A 22,537-nucleotide genomic window follows, 5' to 3' on the forward strand; every position below is an offset into this window, starting at 1 on the left:
GATGGCTTGATACAAGAAGTCCAAAGTCAGAGATGATATGTAAGAGAGTGATGATGTTGATTAGTCATGCATATTGTTACGAATTCTTTTGCGGATTGATTCAAACTGTCCTGAACATTCACCACATTCTGAGCAATATATAGGTAGCTAAAAATTAGTTTGTGTGTTAGAGTGCTCATCTTTTGGCTTATACAAAATCCTCCATGTTTTTGTTTTCTTCCTCAGTTCTTTGGTTCCATATTGCTCTTATGTCAATATAATCTTCCTTAAACCATCAGAGTCAAAGTCGAGGCAGGCCAGAGAGAGGGAAGAGGAAAAATATGAATTGTATGTATAAATTACGTTGAAGTGATGCATCAGACATATATTGAGATGACTCCAGAAAAGAATGTATTACATTTATGTCAATTCCTTTTCTTATTTGGACTCACAGATTTGGACTGTAGTGGACTTTAATGCCCAATACATAGGTGAATACCATGACATATGTTTCAATTTTTATTTAGATTTGTAAAAGCAGTGAGGATCCAAACTATCACAAATAATCAGCTGTGTTCTTGTCCAAATGGATCCTGGTGGACAGTTTTATTACTGAGAAATGCTACGGAAATTATTCTTCCTACTGAAGAAGAAGTACATCATAGCTCATAATTTTCAAAGATCAGTATATTTTACATAGCAGTCCAGAAAACTCAGAAAAATCAACTGGAAATTAGTAGTGAAAAGATCTTGATATTCACCAGCATTGTATACTTTTCTTCTGTTTGTTTCCAAATCTCACTGATGGATGCATGAAATGTAGAGGTGCCTGTAAAGGTATTCAAATTTGAGGTCAGTACCAAAGCCTCTGCTTTTTTGTGATTCGCGGGTGGGAATTCAACCTAAATGTAAGGGCTTATTTGTCTAGGAAGACAAATCTACTCTTAATGGCCTTGGGTAATATTCTGTGGAAGATCTGTGTTGGACTGATGTGGGGACATGGCAGCAGACACTGAAACTGGAACTCTTGTTGCACCAACTATTGATGAGGGGATCTGTGAGACTCCCCATGCAGTAACTCTCCATACCTCAAAAATTGAGGATCTTCATACAGATACTGATAATTTTATCCCTTATTTCTATATTTTATGCCCTGTCAACAGAGAACTTGACTAGTTAATTCTGAATGAGGCAAAAGCTACAGAAAAACAGAAGTTCCTCTACATAAACTCCTAGAGGCATAAATATTATTTATAACATGTCATTCTTATTTAACTGAGGGAAGTAAATGCTAATAAATGCCCAAAATAAAGAGATTAGAAATTTGATTTATCACAGTCAAGGATGATGGTTATTCATCAGAAATACCTATTAATTTTTATCTATTTATTTTCCTACATTTTTCATTGACATAGTTTCTTAAGATGCTTTTGGTATTGATAGCTCAGGGAGGAGCAATTGCACACACTAACGACTTGGATGAGTTTCTGCTATTTGAATTTGCTAGAGATTTTATTTAATTACACCATATCTCAGGACAAGCTGATGGCATTTCACAGACTATTTTCCCATATTCCCTAAATGCTGATTTACCAAGAATGAAATGCGTGTACACATACTCTGGAGCATGTGTTAAAGCTGTGCTAAACATTTTCCATGTAACTTCCAGCTGGCAACATTTTGCCAGAAAGCCTGGTACTTAGAAATTATAAATAAATAAAACAAACAGAATCTTATGCTGTAATAAGGAGACAATGGAACAGCTGCAGAGCATGGAGTAAATTCAGCTTGACTTGATGTGGACACAGTGGCTGGATTTTACCCGGGAGATATTAGCAACATTCAGATTCTTAAGAGGAAGACTGTGAAAAGGGAAGAAGGGATCTCACTGGGAGGTCTCTTAGCACATTTGGAAAAATAAACAGAGAAACTATGAAAAATAATATTTAGGCAGCAAAATCAGCATAAGCTGTCCTCCTGCAGTATGTTGAAGAAACATGAACTTGGGAAGAAAAAAATAGTGAACAGAGGCTTGTTTTGTTTTGTTTGGAGAGACAATAGGAAGGAGATGGAGCGGGGCTGTAACATGGGAAGGCAAACTTTGTGACAACAGCCACCAAGTGAAGAAAAGAGAAATAGTGAAGGTAAGGAAAGCAAAAGCAAAGATGGTGTATCAAGTGTGCTTCTAAAGGGTGCTACTTATTAAAGAAAAGAAGACATCCACATGCTTTTTGAATTATATTTACAAAGGCAAAAGTATCATATAACACACATGCTTCTGTCATAAAAAGCATTTTCAGTTCAAGCAAGTTTTGAGAGCAGTTCCTCAGCACCAGTGCGATAACTAGAAGTACAATAGCAAAAACTACAGTAGATGAGACCCTTATGTCTGTTTTGCTTAATATTACATGGGTGGGCTGTCTTTTACTTCCACTTATAGTAGTGCACATTGATTGCTCTTTGCTGAACATGGTATAGTAATAACTCACTGAGACTTGTATTAGTGGTGTTCTCTTGTTATTGGTGGTAAAATCCTGGGGTTTTTCTCATACAAGGTAGTTCTATAAAATAAAGATGAACACCCTGATAATTATTTATACTTTAGGCACCCACATTTGGAAACAATGACCTGTGTAAGAACAAGTTTCAATGGTGAAAAAGGGAACTAGTATCAAGCTTAATAACTATGCATCAAGCAGGTAAATAACATTCCTGTATGTTGATTTCCTGTTATTCAACCAGTAGGCAGAACTTTCTGAGCTGGAAACGGTAGTATTTTAAGAGAAAGTAAAATGGGGTCACATTAATCCTAGTCTCTTATGTTTTCACTCAAATGCATGAAGGAGGCTAAGCAAGAATTTCTGACATAACCATCACTCTGACTTTGGCTTGACTGGGTTGTCATGATCAAATGACTTCTTTTGCCTGGTATGTGCTCTTCTGCTTTTTACATCCTTGATATCCCAGTTTATACATGTGCACATGCTGACTTCCTCCAGGACACCACAACCCATAGTGATAATTGCACTGCTAAAGCTACCCGCTGTGTTAAAGGTCAGCAGAAGGGCCTCGGCGGTGAAGTGGCACTTGCCTATCAAAATGCAAAATACCGGGGTGAAAGAAGTAAAACTCAGCTATTATACGTTACAAAACTTGAGACATTCAAAGTCGAGTATATCATTCTCATGTTCCAATACCCAGAGAAGAATGTCACAGCATGACTCCATCCTCGTGATGGAGACTGAAAGAAGAATGAAAAATAATGCAAAGTTATCTCCTTTTTGTTAAATCTATTGTAATCTCATGTTCTTCCTCTGTTACTGCACTGAAATAAAGACATTTTAATCCCAGGGTACAACTGAGAAAAGCCCTGATCTAATAATTGTAAAACCTCCCGATCCGATATTTTAGAACTCAGAGTACTTGTCACTTATGAATATTCATACAGATCACTAAAAGAATTATATTCTGTCTGCAGTTAAGGCAGGAAAAGAACACGGTAAATTCTAAAGACACAGCAGTATTTTATGGAACACTTGTCAAATATTAAGGGCATCCACAACAAAATTCTTGCAGGAAAATTGTTCAGGAGAAGTGTATGGAATAGTGATAACATCATTATGGAACAGATCTTTTAGAGGCAAAAAAACCACAGGAATTCATCTCATGTATTAGAAACATTGGAATTCTTCAAGGTAACTTGTTAATGTGCATGTTCATGAGGGGGTATCCATGCTGCTCAGCTAAGATATTGAATGCAAAAGGCTGATACAAACTTTGCAAAATAAAATAGAAAACCAAGTCAAACACTTTTTTCAAATGGAAGAAAAGTTTTTCACAGAAGAAGGAATTTGCCCCCTGAAAACCTGCCCTTTTAACAGTTAAAGTTAGTTAAAAATGCGCAATATTTTTACACTTGTTCATGTCTCTTCCTTTGTGATTAAGTAAACTGCAGAATTTCTTCATAGTAAAATAATAACTGTTTTTAATAAGATTTTTTTCCAGTGGTTTCTGACAAGCCAGTGCTTATAGATAAAAAGGCCTAATCTCATCATGGCAGGAAATGGCCTTATTCCAATGGCAAATGTACTAACCCAAGCAGGTACTCAGTAAGTTGGTTTGGAGGACTGGTTTTCATCTGAAGTAGGAGATTTCTTATGTTTACAGTATTCCCTGAAGAAATGAAAGTGGCCTTCTATGAGTTCTTCCATTAATAAACATCTTAAAAATAAAGGTAAGGTAATTTTGAGACCTCTAAAACCAGAGGCTGATGGTAGTTTACCTGCTACCATGATGATGCTGAAAGGAAGGGAGCGCTCTCTCTCCTTCTCTGTCATCTCTCTTCCTTTCATTACTTTGGACCCTCCTCCTGGCAGGACAGTTGTCCCTGCCCTCCATGGTTGTCCCTCTGAATCTACACTGGTGGGGTTTTTTCCCCCCTTCTCATTAATACATCAGGTATCCTTGCTTGCAGTGTATGCTTTGCATGCATAATACTTTGTTCTTTCACTGACTAAATGAAATCAGACTCCTGCCCACTACTGTGATGTCATATGTCCCTGCTCCAGCCAGTCCCATTCAGGCCATATGTTCTTTCGAAGAGGTAGCTGGACCATCAGCAGGTGTAGATGCTTGTCTGCTTAGGCTGAGTCTACAGTCTGAACTGCTGAATTTTCTAGACTTTTGGCAATGGAGGATGTGACTCATCTTCCAGCTAAACGTCTTAATTCTTAGAAAAAATTCAAAAACTTTTATAGAGATAAAAAAATAACTGCAAAAAAAGAAATATTACAAGCTTGATGTTTTACCAAGACAGTCCAAGTGTCTTGGAAGAAAGTCTTCTTGGGAGTTTTGTGGGAGGAGCTAAAATATGAGAAAAAATATTTCTGTCTCTGTCACCAAGAGTTACAGTTTCCATTTCTGAAATTATGTAAGTAGACCTTTCAGTTTGCATTCAGCCCCTGCTGCTTTTTATACTCACTAGTTCATTGTATTTCAGTATGTTCTGTGTCTTTCGCTTACCCAAAGAACTTGAATTTAAGGAATTTTATTTCCATCCTTCATCTGCAGATCTGTGTTTGCTGAAGGAATGTCTCTGATTATTTGTCGTGATCTTTCTTAAAAATGTCTATGCTGAGTTTGCTTTTATGTTGGTGTATGTCAGACCCTGTCACCGGAACTACACTTTCCCTGGGACATCAGTCCTGAAGATATTCAAAGAGAGCAAAATTTGCTTTTTGTGAGTCTATGAATGCTTTATTCTATGCCACACAAGTGTGTCTTCATGCCTCAGGTGCTGAGAATCATATCCCGTCTTGAGTTAAATGCATGAAAACTCATTAAAACCAATGGAGATGCAGAAGCAGAAATGAATAAATAGTATTTAGCTCAGAAATGGTGGGCACTCATCTGTAAGCTTATTAATCTATTGATAGAGTCATCCTGTGTTCCAAAGCATGCCAACACTTCCTATAATATGTTATTGTGCTGCGCTGTCAGCAAAGGTGGGTCGTGTGTTTAAAAATGACATTTGCTTTACTATTCTGCCTAAATTGTGGATAATGTTTTAATAAATGGTATTTTTTAAAAGAAATATATTATTTGATAAAATTATTACTCAAAATGAATTCCATCAAATTGTCACACTTGCTATGTGCTTAAAAAGCTTCTTCTCCTCTATTATTAAGTGGTAAAAGATTATAATTTGAAAAAAATGAATAGTAAAATGACTGATTTTAAAAAGTATGTTTCAATAGAATTCAGCATAAAAATTCAAAGCAAAATGTAAAAAAAGAGATTTTCTTTATAATTTTAAATCCACACATTTAAAAATATTTCAGTGAACAAATTAATGTTGCAATATAAGGTGCATCACATGTACTACATACTCCTCCATTCCCAACACTCTTTCATTCACTTATATGATAATTCATCAGTCCATACTTACACCATATTTACTTCTTTACTATAGTAGATACAGCATTTTCTCTGTAAACATTAATATAAGTGCAAAGGAAGTTGTGGTAGTAGAAGGTAAGACCTTCCACGTCTTAGTCAAGGTCATTTTCTTTGGGAGGTATATATAGTTCCATCCCTGAAAGAGCTTTTTTTGCAGTCATAATTGCATAACAGTGCTTTTCTAACATGACTACTATTGTAGCTGACTGTTCCTTGACACGAATTTAACCATAATGACCACTGCTTTTTAAACTCACAGCAACAGGAGACTGAAAACTGCAGGAAACTATTTTTTTTCTTGTTCAGGTTAAAATAAAATAAACCAATAATCAACTAGTGGTCAAACATTGAAAAGAGAATGGTAGGAAAACTGGAGAATAAAAGCCTTTGAAGGAGTTTCAAATTAAGGACCTGAACTACTGAAAGAAAGAAAGAAAGTGAAAGAACTTTGCTTACTTATTAAATCAGTAACACTGTAAATTGAATAGAAAATAGAAATTAACTAAATAAGTAAACTACAGAAAATAAGAAACAAAGAAGAGCCTTGCAATGACCCAAAGAATATGAAGATTGTAGTAATTTCTTGAATACTTGACAAATTAAAAGAAAACAAGAGTAAATCTATAATAAGTTAGACCCTGCATATTTAGATTTTTTTCCTCGTGTGGTAAGATTACTTTTATTAAACAAACAAAAAAGCCATGAACAAACAAAAGAAGAAGCCAGGTATTAGTCTGATCCTGGGATGTCAACATCCCTGTGCCAGGTGTCATTCATTCCATCCAGATCAGAATTCAGAGGATCACTTTGCACCTTCACTTTACATTAGTTCATGCAAGGGATCACAGAAGGGCTTCAATATGCTCATTCCAGTGACAGCTTGAATAAGAGGGACCCTGCTACAAAACAAGACCTCAGGAATAACCAGTTAGGGAAGTGAGTCATTCTAACCTGAGCTGCTGTGCCACCCATACAGTACTATCTCCAGTACCATCATCACAGAAATTTAGCCACACTTCCTTCTTCACCCTGTGGGTGAGGTGATTACCCCAGACCCCAGTCAAAAGCCACATTTAACTCAAAGTACATACTTTGTGCTTTAACAGAAGCCAAGTAGGAGATAAATTTCAAAACACATTTCAAGCTAAAACTGCAACAGGATCTTAGCAGCGAAGTCTTAAGGTCATTAAGTCTATAGATAAATAAAAATCAAGAATACCATGGCAATACATTCTAAAAGGAATTGATCTTCAGCTCCATGAAGGGCAGTAGATTTGAATTTTGTAACAGAATAGGCAGCCTGAGGTCTTGATCTTATAATAGAACATACGAGTAGGTCAGGTACCATCACTGGAAACCAGGCTTAAGCCCAGGAGATGAAGAGATGTCAAAGTGTACAGCCCAGCCACTAGGAAGTGAAAAAGAGCACTACAGTGTAAGTGTGTGTGTGTTGCAACTTTAAGTAGACCATGGAATGCAGCCTGGTACTCATATGAGAAATTTTTGCTGATGAAACTGGTTATCATTTCCATTGCAACCTATTAACCATCTTGTTCTGGTGACATCATGGGAAACTGAGTGACAATGCATGAAAGTGCCACTGCTCTTTTGATAAGGAAATTATCTGTTGCCTTCCAAGGATAAAATCCGATTGACTGGGGAGGAGGGGCAACTGAGCATTTAATTACAGAGTAAAATAAAATAGTACTCCAACACAGGTAACAACACATTTTGTGTCCCTGGAGTGTTATCTGAGCTGTTTGAATGATTTTTTTTCTCTTCTTTCCCTAAATGAAAAATAACATTTTTGAATTTCCAGGCCACCTGAAATGTAAAGATCTGGAGAAAACCTCAGGTAATCCCTTCCTCTCAGATTTGTCTAATATTTATTGAACTAATAAAAAAAAGTATTTAGTTTGCCTGACTTTTTTTCTTTTAGAAAAAACCAAAAATTCAAAATGAACACTTAAAAGCATATATTTTGTAACTAGTAAAATTTGCTTAAGTGTTTGTGAGTTTTCCTTTTGTTTCCTCCCCCAGAACTGCTTAACAAACTTCTCTCAAATTCATAAATCCTGAAGTAGCTTTTTACAGGTAATTACTACTTTTGCCTATCGCTGCATATATTATCACTAGTTATTGATCATAAAAATATGAGATTTGTACATGCAGACTAGGTGTTCATCACTTTTCATTTTGTTTTCTAGCATTCACTTCTCCTCTACCATTTAATGATCTTGAATTTCTGATTCCAGTCAGACCCTGGTGTTGTCTATATATTGCTAATATTATTCTTTCTTTTTTTTCTTGGTAAGCTGGTCTTGAGGTAATTTCTGCATTATTTCTACTAAGTATATAGCTAGATTGCATTACAAGAGTTCACCAAGTTCCCCAAATAGCTATCATCTGCACAGAAAAAATTCTGACACCTTAAAGTAGCCTAAAGGCTGAAGATGAAGCTCTGACATTAACAAATGGTATATCTTTTTGGCTAAGGACAGTACTTTACTGTAAAGGAGTTCTTGCTTGTTAATACAAACACAGGCCTGGTTTTAAGGTAGTATTTATTTATGACATTTTTTATATCAAGGCTCTCTAAACTTCGCCTGTAATATAGTCTACCATGATTTCACATAAAACTGTCTACCAGAAGGGATTGACATTAGTTATGAGAGCCAGTAGCAGCAGCTCTTTAGACATATAACTACTGTGCCATTTTGATGTAATTCAGTTTAAATTTCAAACATTTCTATTTAACATAATCAAGTGGTATGAAATCTTCTTTTAAAATGGCAAGTATACAGTACCAGCTCAATTGGCACTTAGCAACGGTCCTTTTGCAATATGCACAATAGCTTCCAGCAGGGAGTTTTTAAAGGACCATCCTTTGAGAGCACAAACTCACACACGTACAATCAGGACACATCAAGGTTCTATCTCCAGCTCCCCTTGAGATGTTATTTAGCTAATGCACAAATGTTACAGCTAAGCTGTTAGCCTGAAAAATAGAACAAGCAGTTGTGTGTAGGTACACACCATTTCTTTTTTCATTCCAGGATCTCTTCATATTATAATTTCACATAAAGTAACACCTAGAAAGGTGAAGTATGTGATTTTTACTCAATAGGTGGATTTCCACTTTTAAATGCACTGCAGCCATCAAATGCCCCGTCTTGAATCCTGTATTATGTAGTAGCAAAGCACCTTTGATTGGGTGTACAGCTGCAGTCATTACTGGGTATCCTCTAGTTGGAGTATTCTGGAAAGATATAACTCTGTCACAGGCTGCCATCCCCAGTAAATACTGCTGTGAGCATAGCTGTTCTGTATCCAACGAAAAGACAAGATCTGGCCCTGCAGCTAGCTTTCCTCGAGAGAGTCAAATCCTGGCAAACAAGCCCCTTGTTTCAACTGCAAACCTCCCATACTTATTGGTTCTCTTCCAAAAACTGTGCTGAACCATATAATAAGTTCAAATTTCATTAAGCCCAGGAGCAGAGGGAGTTTCTAGCATGCTGCTAAAATCATGGCATAATGCTCTGAACCAGATGATTGCATTATAATCTCATTCCAGTTGGGATCTTCTTTTCCTAATAGAAGGCTTTTACATTCAGATAGGAAAGTAAGAGGGACTCCAGCACTGAAGCCTGCAATGCAGTTACTAAATACATTGCTTAGATATTTTGCACATGGAAAGAGATGATGACACTAATATTACTGCAGTAATGCTGTCTCGAGTGTAAGACTCCAGAATTGGCTGTAATTCTGCTCATATGGAAAGCTGCAACAACAACATGGCAACAACATGGTGAAAGCACAGAAGGCTATGTTTGCCTGATAACAATTTTTTTTTCTAAAGTAATAAGAAATATGATGCTTTGGTAAGAAGGCTTGATGACAGACTGAAGGACAGATCATTCAATCTATTTTCTTCTAGTCAAATTTTTTTTGTGATACCCATCTCAGAATAAAATACAGTCAAAGACAGAAAGCAAAAATGAGCATATATTTTATGACGGGAGAACATTGTTATACACATGGGACAATGAATTAGCAGTGTAATGGACTCTTTGAAAAGGTGCTCTTTGTTAGTCCCTGACCATGAAATCTATGGAAAAGCCTTAAAATCGATGAAAGCATGAAATTGTTTGTTTGTTTTAAATTATAAACCATAGTAATGAAAAAATGTAGATATGAGTTAATGAAAAGAACTTGTGAAATCATGTTGTATTTTTACTGTTTTTACTGTTTGATCGGAGAGGAAAAATACTTTTTTTCAGTCAAAACATTCACTTAGATATGTTCTAATTGCAGTGTCTTGATTTATTCAATTTGAAACAACATTCCAAATTTGAATAATTTTGTTTAAAAAAGAGAGCTTAAAAAATTCTCTAAGCAAAACTGAATATTTCGTGGCTTAATTTTTTTTTTTTTTAAACCTGCAGAAGCCATTGAAACTTACATTATTCCAGTTTTGCATAAAAGTAATACATATTGTCTAAATTTTTTAGTTCAGACAGTGAATCAAAGAATCAGTGATGTGCACTTCTCCGACAGTAAGTACTATTATAAGCTTCAGTCGGATTAGGATCCTCTTCTTAATCCAGTCTATTAAAAATGCCTATGTTCTAAATCTGCATGATTTGCCTGCTGAATAAAAAAGAAGAAGGCACTTTTTTTTTCTTTTTAATTCAAATGAAACTATCAGACGCTTCAGGGATTGGTGATAGTCTAGAATATTTCGGGTTGGCCAATTCTGACTATTCAGGCAAAGGAACAGCTGACATTAGAGACAATTTTTTGTGTGGACTTCTTGAGGCCCACAGGAAAATTTGATCTTCTTGATTCCCAGGTTCTGGTCTGAAGTATAGTGCTGGACCACGAAGTCAACATACTAGGTCCCCAGAGTGAGATAATTAAAAAAGGTTCTTTAAGAGATGGATGATGAGAGTGCACAGTGGCCTGTGAGGAATTTTGGTGGTTGTTGGTGGAACTGGCCATGCCAATTTGAGAATGGTTGTCTCTCCCCACAGGTGATGTGTGTAAGGCACAGCAAAAAGCAAGACTGACACGCTGTGGTGCAAGAGCAGAAAGCCATTTTTAAAATGCTGGTAAGTGTTTTCTTTTGGCCACTCTGGTTGCCTAGGTAAAGTGGAACTGGTAAAGTCTGCTAAACAACTTACTTGTCTCCAGGTCCAATATCTAATTTTCTTTGTTTGTCTTTGGGGTGGTTTGTTTTTTTTTTTTTTGCAGAAAAATCCTAAGTGCATCAGTCTACAAAAATTGGTGACAAGTAGCAGATTGTCCCTTTTTGTTTTTTAACAGAATAATTTTATAATTGCAGCTGGTTAAAAAAATACTATATAACTAGCTCCAAACAAATTTTTTTGGCTATTGTACAGAAAAGGACTTACTAATCTTAAACTATTAAAGAAATCGTCTGGGTAGACAAACTTGCTTGCCAAGTTTTAGGTGGCTAGGATCCAGAGCGGCTGAGACATTAAATGTGAAAACCCAGTTCTTACAGTTGAAATGCCAAACTACAGCATCAGACCCCTGATGCTATAACTTTTAAGAGAACTAAGTGGTGTAATACTGTGCATAATTATTTCACTCATGAGCAAAAAGACCTATTACTCATAAGCAGAGCTTTAAGTTATAAGGATATTCCTTCAGACACATGCCAATCATTTGACCAAACAAGACTGTGCTTTGCAATTATATGTTACCATTTTTTGGACTTGGTGCCTAGTGCAAATCAACAGATTTTGAAAGTCCATTGGTTATGGCCTCAATAGATACTTCATAAACTTTTATGCCATAACATTAAATCCATTAGGGTATCACAGGCTAAATAAAAATTATCTTATCCCATCCTTTTTTTTCTTTATTTCTCTCTTTATCTTGCTTATATGCAGCACAGTACCTGGCAGAGTACCAAAGGCTAAAACTCAGCTTTCTCTGATGTTGGTGTACCAGCAGCTTAAACAGCAGTTTTCCTGCCAATTTAAACTTTTACTTTTTAATGAAGAATTTAAACCAGAAAAGCTAAGCATTCCTTGGGCTTGCTCTTTAGTAGAAACTAAGTTTGAATTGGCACTGTGATTACTAAAGCTCTTCTTTTCAAACCTTATTGAACCAAAACTAGAAATTCTGTTTAAATCCTTGTAGTCATCTAAGAAAATAAAATACAAAAAAAACAATAAACAAAATTAAAAAAAATCTAAACAAATATATTTTACAACTTGGATTTTACAGAAACAAAGTGCTCTTTCATTTCTTATTTATTAATTTTAAGTAAAATCATTCAGCCCTACCTCGTAAGAGAAATTCCCCCTTTGAGGGTGATCTTGAACTTCTCTCAAAATATACAGCTACATAAAATATACACAGAACATTTTATTCTTATACCTGCACCATCACAGGAAGATTCTTTCTAGCCTCCGAAATAACTTTGCAGACTTCTGGGGTTTCTGTATATTTTGTGTTGATGAGGTCCAGAAGAAGCTTTGCTCAGTTCTAATATGTCTCCATGAGCTGGCTTTGTTTACTGCTCTCAGAAGGGGAAGAGGAGGCACGAGAAGCTTTGTAACGTTCTGGAGCAACATGAGAAGAAACTTGCCTTCATTCATCTCTCCTTCCATATAAACTCCGAGTTTTCTGTGCATGGGTTTGGACCAAATGACAGAAACAGTCTGTGGGTCAGGACTATCGTGCACAGTTTTGATCTTTCAGCTGCTTGTTTAAGTTGCTGACAACTGTGTGACTGATTCTGAGTCCTTTAGAGAAGCTGTAGTGTTATCTGGCCATGGATCAATTATGGTGTTGCCTACGGCAAATGAGCTGTCCTGGCTAGTAAACAGCTTGGTCCAGCTAAGGCTGCTGTAGAGGGGTGGATATGAGGAGAGGGTGAGGTCACCTGATTTGTTCAGCCTGAAGGAGACTGAAGGAAGAATCTAGAGCTTCCTCACTGTCATAGGTTACCAAACCACTACACTCACAAAGGGAAGCAGAAAAGCAGGCACTGATCTATTTTCTCTGGTGACCAGTGACAGGATTCAAGGAAATGACACAGAGCTGTGTCAGAGGATGTTTAGGTCGGATATTAAGACAATGTTCTTCTCCCAGAGGGTGTTTGAGCAGTGGAACAGTCACTCCAGAGAAGCGGCCACAGCACCAAGCCTGACAGAATTCAAGAAGCATTTGGACAACACTCTCAGATATACGGTGGGATTCTTAGAGTTGTCCTTTGCAGGGCCAGGAGTTGAACTCAGTGATCCTTTTGGGTCCTTTCCAGATATTCTATCATTCTGTGATTCACTGAACTGCAACATAATTGCAGAAACATCTAAACTAACCCAATCACACATACTTCCCTCAGAGCTCAGACTTCACCGGAGCTGTGGCTCCTAATTAACAACTAGCACCTGCTCTCATTACCAGATATTTTGAATTAAATGTTATACAGGCTGAATTTCAAATTTATCAGACACTTCCTGTGTTGAAATGGCTGTTTGAACAGGCTTTACAAATCAAAGCATTGTGTAGCACGAGGTACTTTATGTTCCAAGAAAACAGAGAGAGGCTCTCAAGCTTCATGAGATGGAGTGAAACTGGCTTAGTGAGACAGAATATAAGTTTTGACTCCCCAGCTGTTATGAGAGTCAAACACAATGAGGAAGAGCTGGATAATTTGGTGCAAATAGGTTCTTTGAAGAAAGGATAAATAGACCTTTATGCAGTGTATGTTCAGAGCTAGGAGGTCCTCCTCCCTTCAAATCTACCATGCTATCAGGAGCACAAAGGGGTGACCTCTTTCAGGGGGAGAACATAGCGGTTTCATTTTGCAGGAATGGACATTCAGCACAATCAGCACTTGAGAATGAAGCTGAAGGCCTCAAACTATGACAGTGCCCCCACAAAACATGACTCTACATATAGAGCCCTGAGATCTACATGAATATGTAACTAGATACCATCAGGTATCTATACAGATATATGCAGAACTGTATAGCTACTCTGCAAAGAACTGCTTCTCTGCTTAAGTCCTGCATTGAAATTTCTTTTTACCTGTGAAGGAATTAAGCACAAGACTAGTCATGCAATGTGGACTACAAACTCAAGTTCAAAACCAAGATGAACAGTGCAAGAACAAGTTGAAATATTTGCTGAAGTGTTTTTGTCAGCCAAACCCTGTAATATACTTAAAGTAATATACTTACAGACATACACCACAAGGGAATAACCATTGCATACTTGAGATCGTCACAGAAAGAGAAAAAATGTAGTAGAAACATTTCTGTATTAAAGTAATTTGATTGCTATATCATTTCCTAACCAAACTGACAGCCAAAAACTTCCAAGATAACCATGTCTCTTAAACGGTTTTTCTTTTGAAATCTTCATTTGCATCTAACCTGTGGAACAGAGAAGAAAAAGAGAACACAGCTGTCATTTGAGGGTTCACACCCTTTATCATGGACCACATTGACACCTGTGGATACTTTGGCTGTTCCCTCACTAATCCATGAGAAAACTCAGCTTGGCCAACCTTCTGCTCAGCGTGGTTTGTTCCCTCTACCTTTTCCATGCTGGCTTAAAATTCCTGACTGATCTGTTAAATAATCTGGAGGAGCCTGGGTTCCTCACAAATCTGCATGGGAGTAAAGAAAAGGGGCAAGAAGGTAATGGCAAACCAGCCACAAGTACTGTTTCCTGTGGCTATAGATCCACAGAGCAGGTGGCTTATGCTCTGGATGCCTTTGTGTTTCCTCATGCAGATGATTTGGTAGCACATGACTAAATCTTGAGTGCAGATACATGACTCCAGAGACATTTGCTCAGTTTATGGGGTGAGGGGAAAAAGCCGAAATTATATTTCAGAACATATTAGATATTTCTGAAATACTTGATGGTACATATACTGTGTGTTTAGTACATGCATTATGCCTCAAAGTATTCATGCATGTATATTTACTTTTATAATTTATAGACTAGTTACAACACCAAGCTCTCTTCCAGATGTCAAGAATAAAACTATATTTCGCAGCTACTTTTACAACTGATAGTAAATCTTGCAGATGGTATGAGTACTGTGAAAGTTATCTGACCTTGAGTAAGAAGAAAACCCCATCGGAAGACTTCTATCTCAGAAATAATCAAGGTGTGCCTGCAAACGGTTGCTTATTTGCAGCCAGAGACTTTGGATCTGCACCATGTTCCTTTTTAAAATGGAAGAAGGTGCATGCTTAACCCAAAAATCTCAAAGCCAAAAATACTTTCTTCCATAGCAAACTGACCAAGGTGTGGGGTTGGCAGTTTTTGGAAATTTTCAGGGTAGTTCTCCAAGAAATGTACACATCAGCATTAAACAGCCACATCTTATAAAGATAAATATCAAGAAGAACACTGGTGTTGTATTCTGCAGCTTGCACTGCACCATATGCTTGTGTTGCCCAGAAATGCTCCACATGGCTCTTTCACTTGTCCCGGTGATACTTTAAGGAGCCAGAAGACTCTGCCAGTAAAAAAGAAACCAGTTAAGAGCACCAGAGACCAACCATTAGGACTAAAGTTATGAGAAACCACCACAATCACTGATGGTATTTAGCCCACACAAACAAGGAGTTTTCCCAATGCTATATTATGGTGTCAATGAATAATTGTAAAAATTAAAGAGACATAGATATAGTGAAAATGGTTGTGGAAACTTTTCCTTGCCTTGCAGCTCTTGGTTGGGGGATTTTCTGAGCAGAAGGCAGTAGGTATACCACAATGGTTAAAAGATTTTCATTCATTTCAAGAATTTCAATCATTCATTGAGTAAGAGAATATTTCTCATGGTCTTTTAAATTTCTGTTTGATTTTTTCAATTCTTGTTGTGCAATTCATGGTCATCAATTGTTCATTTGCAACATGGAGTACCCTCTTCCTCTGCAACTGCTCTTCTCTGGCCTGCCTCTGCTATATGAAATTGTTCCATACCTTTGGTCACCATCATCACCTTTTATGTAACTATTCCTGTGTTCTTGGGGCAGGGGTGCCCACACTCTAGGTGACATAATTACTATACAGTGGCATAAAGATAATGTTTTCTGAAAGGTCATGAAAAAGGGCAAAACACTGATTCACCTACCGTGGAGCAAAAAAGAACTATTTCCACAGATAGAAATACTCATGATAATCCCTTCTTCCAAAATATCAGTAAGTACAAAACCTTATTACAAAGAAGAATATACATCTGTTAAAAGAAATAAAAACAGCCATCAAAAGCAATATACAATCCTACAGTGAAAGCATAGGAAAAGTTGTGTTATAAATCCTCAAATATTCCTAAGATCACACAACTTCACAGTCATTTCTCAAAATTTCCATAAGAGCAACACAGACTGAGGCCAAACATTTACATTCATCTTCCATCAAATTCAATGGCTTATGTTTAGCAGCAAATTCATGAGAGTAGCAAGCATTCAACCACTGGAAAATATTTGGCCAATTCTAGAACTTAATGCTGAAAACAGTAAAGTGAGCAAATGAGTCACTTTAAAGGAGGTTTTCAAGCATCTAATGGCAACCATGTGGTCCTCTGTACTAATGTCAATGCATCGTTTCTATAATCCACTGCTCAGCTATAGCAGCTCAACCCTGAAATGGTGATGTAAGCTCAAACCCTATAATGCTCGTATTCAGTGATAGAAAATCTTCAATAAACTGAGATTTCCAAGATATCAAGGGGACGATGTATTCTTCCTAGAAATCAAAAATTATATTTTTCATATAATAACTAAGTTAAAAAAGTATGGTGCAATACAACTGAGTGCAAAGATACCTTCCTGTCATCTCAGTGCCTTCCCAGTCCACGAGAGCTTTATCGTTGTGTCTATTGTGATGTCACAGGATTCTCTGGATGTGCAACCTTACTAATATATACTGCCCACGGCTATCTGTGCTGCTCTCTTCCTTTCTCTTTATCCCCACTGCTAAGACTAACTTTCAACAATAAAATGAAATATTTTGATTTATGACAAAAAGGTTAGTTAGAAAAGTCAGATACTAAATTGTTCACTGGAATCTTTATCCTTTGATTATGCAGTTGGCTGAGCATAAGCATTTTGATTCACTTTATTCCAATTTAACTCCCCATTGCAGCTGACCCAAAAGCTGACTTTTTCTATGCTTTGTATCCCTAGGAAAACAAAAAATGCAGTGATACTTGTTAAAAAATTCATAATATATGTTACAAGTTTTTGGCTTAGCATAAATAAAAACTGGAACAAAAGTCATGCAAATATATAAAGGCTTGATATATTCTCTTTCTGAAAACCAGTGATAGTTTTTTTTTACATCCACTTTAAATTAATTTGATCATTTTTGCAATAGAGCAGACACACAATGTTCTGAAACTCTGAATTTCGCTTAATAACATCGCTTGAAAAGTAGTTGCATTATAATATTAGACCTGAATATTTGCTCTTTAGAACGATGCCTTAATTGCCCTATTTCTGTATTTTTTCTTTTGTTTTGAAGTTATATTATATGCCTTCTGTTTTGTTTTATAGGCATTTATTATTAGATACTGTCAAGTAAACAAAATGAAAAACAGCATAGAAACCGTCTTATTGTGTCTTTTATAATCTCCACACTGCCTGATTTTCATAACCAGTGCAACTGCAAAGAGTTTCTCCAAATTATCCAAAGTTTCAAGTACAAACACACTCTGAAATCCAGTCCTCATGCAGAGCACATTTTAATGCTTTATGTGCTTGTTTCTATATTTAAGAAGCTCATCCAAAATCTGGAGTTCTAAATATATTTTAAAATTTCATTCATTTCAAAATAGTCCCCTGAATCTGAGGTACAGGTTGGGTTTTAACATCCATTTTTAAATTTACATCAGTTCTGAGATTTATAATGTATGTGTGCAAGAAAGACAAAAACAGGAAGGAAAAACAAATGCAAGAGAGACTCTAGCTTGGCAGGAATTTCATATTCTGTTGCTACAAGACTTTGTTTTTCAGGAAAGCAGTCAGTAAGATTAACTGCATTATAAACTTTCGTGAACATACAGTATGTTGTAGTAAAGTTTAGTATTATTCATAATCCCAGTATGGTGTTACATAGTGCACAATAGCTTTGGGTTGATTTTTTTTCCCATACAAATCCTTTATTCCTGAATACCCAACATCTGTCCAATCACCCTGATACCTAATGTGCAACAGATTGAAAGGGCAAGTTTCCCTGCATGATTCCAAATGAAGGCTAAAATGATCAAAACCTCAACTTTAACTTGACTACTTCATTCTCTTGAACTTGTGCCCTGCACAATCACAACAGTGGAGAGGGGGCAGGGCACCGAGATTCCATGCATCAATTCTTTTATTTCCTGTTCCTCTTGTCCTTCAGTTCCTTGCAGACGGATGCATCTCTGCCTCATTCCCAGCCTCCTTAGTTTTGCATCTGAAGTAAAAAGTACATCTGCTGTGTAATTTAGGGTAGCTTTGACATCTGTGGTGCCCAGAGAAGGAGTAGGAAGATGTAGGTGGAGAGAGAAACGACATGCCTTGGTGGAGCAAGAAAGTCTTTCCCATATTGGCATCTTATGATAAAAAGATGTGCTGACATAAGGATTAGAGGTGGAAGAAGCATTTTCATTTGTGTTCATTTAGGTACACTATCTAATAGGAAAATATGTTCTATATTGAACACTGGATATATAGAATTTCAGTGTTGCCTGCATGTGTTCTTTCCAGTCTACATTGGTTTTTCCACAGGGTTTGTGAATTACATTCACAGTCCTTTTCCAGATAAAGACCATAAAATGAGTAAATTTTTTTTTCTCCATGTTTTTGCTTTTTTCTTGTTTTATCCAAAGCAGAGACAACTAAATGTTCCTTTTGCTCAGAGGAACTAATAGAACACTCAGTGAGGCTAATGGAAGTGAGATGACTTTAGATGCATTTCTCACAGCTTCACTTAGGAGTACTAGGAACATTTCCATACATTTTTCCCTAACATGCATGTTGGGAGCAGTCCTGAGAACATGACATTTTCACCAAGCACTGTAAAACTAGGAAATGTGTGAGTGGGATCCTGCCTGCCTTTGCCATGTGTGAATGTCTTAGTTCCTTTGTCTTTGTCTGACATACCTCAGCCTCTGTTTTTAGCAGTTCTGGTTGGATTTTTTTGTCTTCCCCTTTTTCCATCAGAGCCCTGGTACTGCAAGTGGTATTGTGTCAATAAGCAAGCACTTTGGCGCAAAATTATTCAATCATTAGAAGGAATGTGTGGCAGTGAAGATATTCTAGCTTTTACATTTTTTATCACACTAGGGCTATTTTTTCCTTCTTTTCCACTCTTATTATTAACCTTTTTATAGAAAATTGGCTTACCAAGAATTTATGAATTAGCAAGTCTATTATAATGATGAATGGTAATTACCATTTAAATCCTGAGTCATTCATCAGCTTGTTCGCCATATGTCAGGTGATACAAGAGTGCATGAATACTTGTCTAGTGAGTATTTCTCAAATGATTGTTATATTTGCCTGAACTTTGGACCTGAATGCCAAATACTAGGTGAATAAAAGTTAAAATTATAGAAAAATAAAAAAATTACACTTAATATAAGCAGAGGGGGAGAGACAGCACAATAAGAGGAAATGCTGGTAGTGACACATATTAGCATTTGACAATTATTAGCACATTTTTTATAATGTAGAAAGAATAAATGTGGATTTGAGCTTTTTTGAAGATACACAGAAAAACTCATTATTGTAAATGCAATTCTTATACAAGATTCCTGGGTAAGGAATCATTCCTGCAAAGAAAAAGTCGGGTTTGGGAAAGAGCCCACCAATGGGCCTAGCTAGCCCAATCAAGCCTGAAGTTGCTTGCAAATTTCTTCCCTCATCAGGTGTTTCTTTAGGAGTGTGAAGGCAGGTACTGGCTTCTGCCAGGATCCCAGAGAATGGGTATCTATACAGCCAAACTAGTTGAGTTCATTTGATCCCACCAGTCTCCTTCCTTGATGATCCCTAATGATGGAGGAAAAAAATTGAAAGGGCACAACAGCTGAACTGTCACTCAGCCTCCAAATCCAACCTGAGGTCTGCTAATGGGGTAGTGTGGGGACAATTTCACTTCATCTGTCAGTGCCAGACATCCCAAGGGTGCAAATTCAAGATTTCTGTCTCCAGACTTCTTAGTGCATCTTGTCACAAAAGACAAAACAATACAAAGATATCCTCTAGGTCCCCCCCAAAAAATAATCTTTTTAAATATGAGTGAAATTATTGTAACAGGAATGGGTGCACATTTTATGTCAGGTGATAAAGACTGAGGACAAAGTTAACATTAATGATTATCACTTCAACTATTTCCTTTCATTTTGACGTAGTGTATCTCTCAGCTTTAACAGCTCATAAACTGAAGCCAACTTTCTGAATGATCATTTAATTCTTAAAATGTAACCACAGACTAGGAAGAAAATACTAAGATATTAATCCTGGTGGCACACAGCAAATGCTAGACCCAGAAGCTTAATGGTGCTAAGCTGAATGGAACATACCAAGTCTGTTATCCTAACAAAATACAGTCTCTGTCTCTGTGCAGGTCGGAAGTGTTCTCTTGCTATAAGCATCTGAACACAAGCTAAAATAAAGTAACAGTCTTAAAATAGTAATCTTGCAGAACCAAACTGAGAGGATCTTGTTTAGCTTATCTAGCTGTGGGAAAAAAAAAACAAACCAAGAATATTGTTTTCATCAAAGGTCTGTTGTTCTATCAACACTCAGTTTTCTTCATTGTGCTGAAATTGTCATTCTGCTTTGTATTAATATTGCTTCCAGTTCTGGAAAAAAAAAAAAGTTTTTATTGCTGTTTTGAAACTATTTATATTCAGAAAAATGTTGTTGAAGTTTGGAAAAAAAAGAAAGAACCACAGAATTTCCTGTTGGATCCTCTTACCGTTGTATCAAACAGTGACTAATGGATGACAGTCCTTCATTCAGCTCCCTACACAAATTGGGAAAGGTGTCTACCCAGAGGTAGAATTCACTGCCAGCCTTTATCTTAGAGTGAGTGTCTCTGTGTACTTTAAGTAGAATCAGGTACTGTACATTACAATTAGAGATGCTTTCTTTCTTTATTAATGGACTCAATTAGATATAATTTTTTTAAAATTGTGTTTTACATTAATGATAAAATGCTCTTGGCTTAGATGCCCTTGGTTTAGATGCCCTAGGTTCAGATGCCCTTGGAAATTATGGAAGGGAACCAAATGGAAGCCTAGGCAAGAGGGCTAGGGACAAAATTAATCTGCAGTCAAAGAGGAAGAAAAGTGAAGGAGGAAACACAGTAGAAATTTTGGGGGGGGAGGTTCTGAATAAAAACAATCACCAAAAAAAAAATAAGGACATCTCTAGGAAGTATCTTGAGGAAGAAGGGTAGGATTTGTGACCATCAGTTTCAGCTTGTAGACTTGCAGAGTAAGCCTTTACTCAGACATAAGGAAAAATATCAGAATCATTCTCTATCCTCTTTTGTATTCTGTAGAATTTAACCAGACTATAAAATAGCATGTTTGTTTTGGCCTCTCAGCAGCTATTAACAAAGGGTTCGGATCCTGCAAAAGCCATCCACCATTCAGACCTATGCAATGAGCCACAAATCTGGTAAAGATAATATTTCTGTTTCTGATTGAGGAAAAACACAGTGTAATAATCAGGTGAGTGTTCTTTCAAAGAAAATGCTAAAAAAAGTCCTGTATGGTGGCAGATAGTATATCCCCGGACCAGCAAAAAGAGCAAAGATTCCCATTGACGCCTCCCACCAGAGGCCCCAGTACTCCTAAGGCTGCCTCTGTATGTCAGCATGTGAAGTTGATCTTTCCCAGCTGACGCTGAGCTGAAATTTCTTGGAAGCAGCTGGGGTGGAGATGTGCCAGACAACCTTAAAAAATAAATCAGTTACAAGTGAACCAGGTCAACCCCCAAGGCCCAGAGGTAGGGCGGGTGTTTTGCTACATGCATTACTAATTAACTGTGAAAAGTTTTGAACGGTCCCAAAATTTTTTGTGAGTACCAGCTACCTTTTATAAAAAAGGCCATAAAGAGAAGGCAGAAAACAGAGTTCCAGTAACTGAAATTAAGCATACAGAGTTTGGAGGGGGGAGGTTGCAGAACCCCAAACCACAAGCAAACCCATTCTAGTTTTTATTTTAAACTTGATGTGATTCTTCATGTCAGTCAGAGTGTTCCTTTGCGTAACTCATCTGACATAACTGAGAATGATGCAAAATTTTTATAATGCTTATTTCTTTTTACACCCATTCCCCAATATTTTTTTCCAGACAAAAATTACTTCAGCCCACAGAAAGCCTTCGGACTCCTAACTACTCAAAACCTAACTTGCAATTAGGAGGCTTGAATAACTTGGAACATCAGGTACTCTTTACTCTGCCTTGGGGTTCATATTGCAGGAAGCAGTAAGTATTTCTGGCCCTGCATTTTTAAGATCAGGGGCCTCAAAGGAGAGTAGGAATTGTACTAGAACTTGATTTTTGATAACCAAAGTAAAATAATCATATTTTTCATATTTGTCA

General features: G+C 36.9%; 1 long non-coding RNA gene across 1 annotated transcript in view; it reads left to right on the forward strand.

Moving 5' to 3' along the window:
• The window catches only part of LOC121659685, a 48,191-nt gene that overhangs the window by 18,236 nt on the left and 7,418 nt on the right, over positions 1-22,537 (forward strand). Inside the window, exons 3-4 of the long non-coding RNA XR_006014414.1 lie at positions 7,757-7,792; positions 10,971-11,048. This is a non-coding gene — a long non-coding RNA (uncharacterized LOC121659685). The remainder of the gene's footprint in view (positions 1-7,756; positions 7,793-10,970; positions 11,049-22,537) is intronic.

Source organism: Corvus kubaryi, unplaced genomic scaffold (genome assembly GCF_017639235.1).
Source record: "Corvus kubaryi isolate FWS band 111438036 unplaced genomic scaffold, C.kubaryi_AGA036_p1.0 137, whole genome shotgun sequence".
NCBI lineage: Eukaryota > Metazoa > Chordata > Aves > Passeriformes > Corvidae > Corvus > Corvus kubaryi.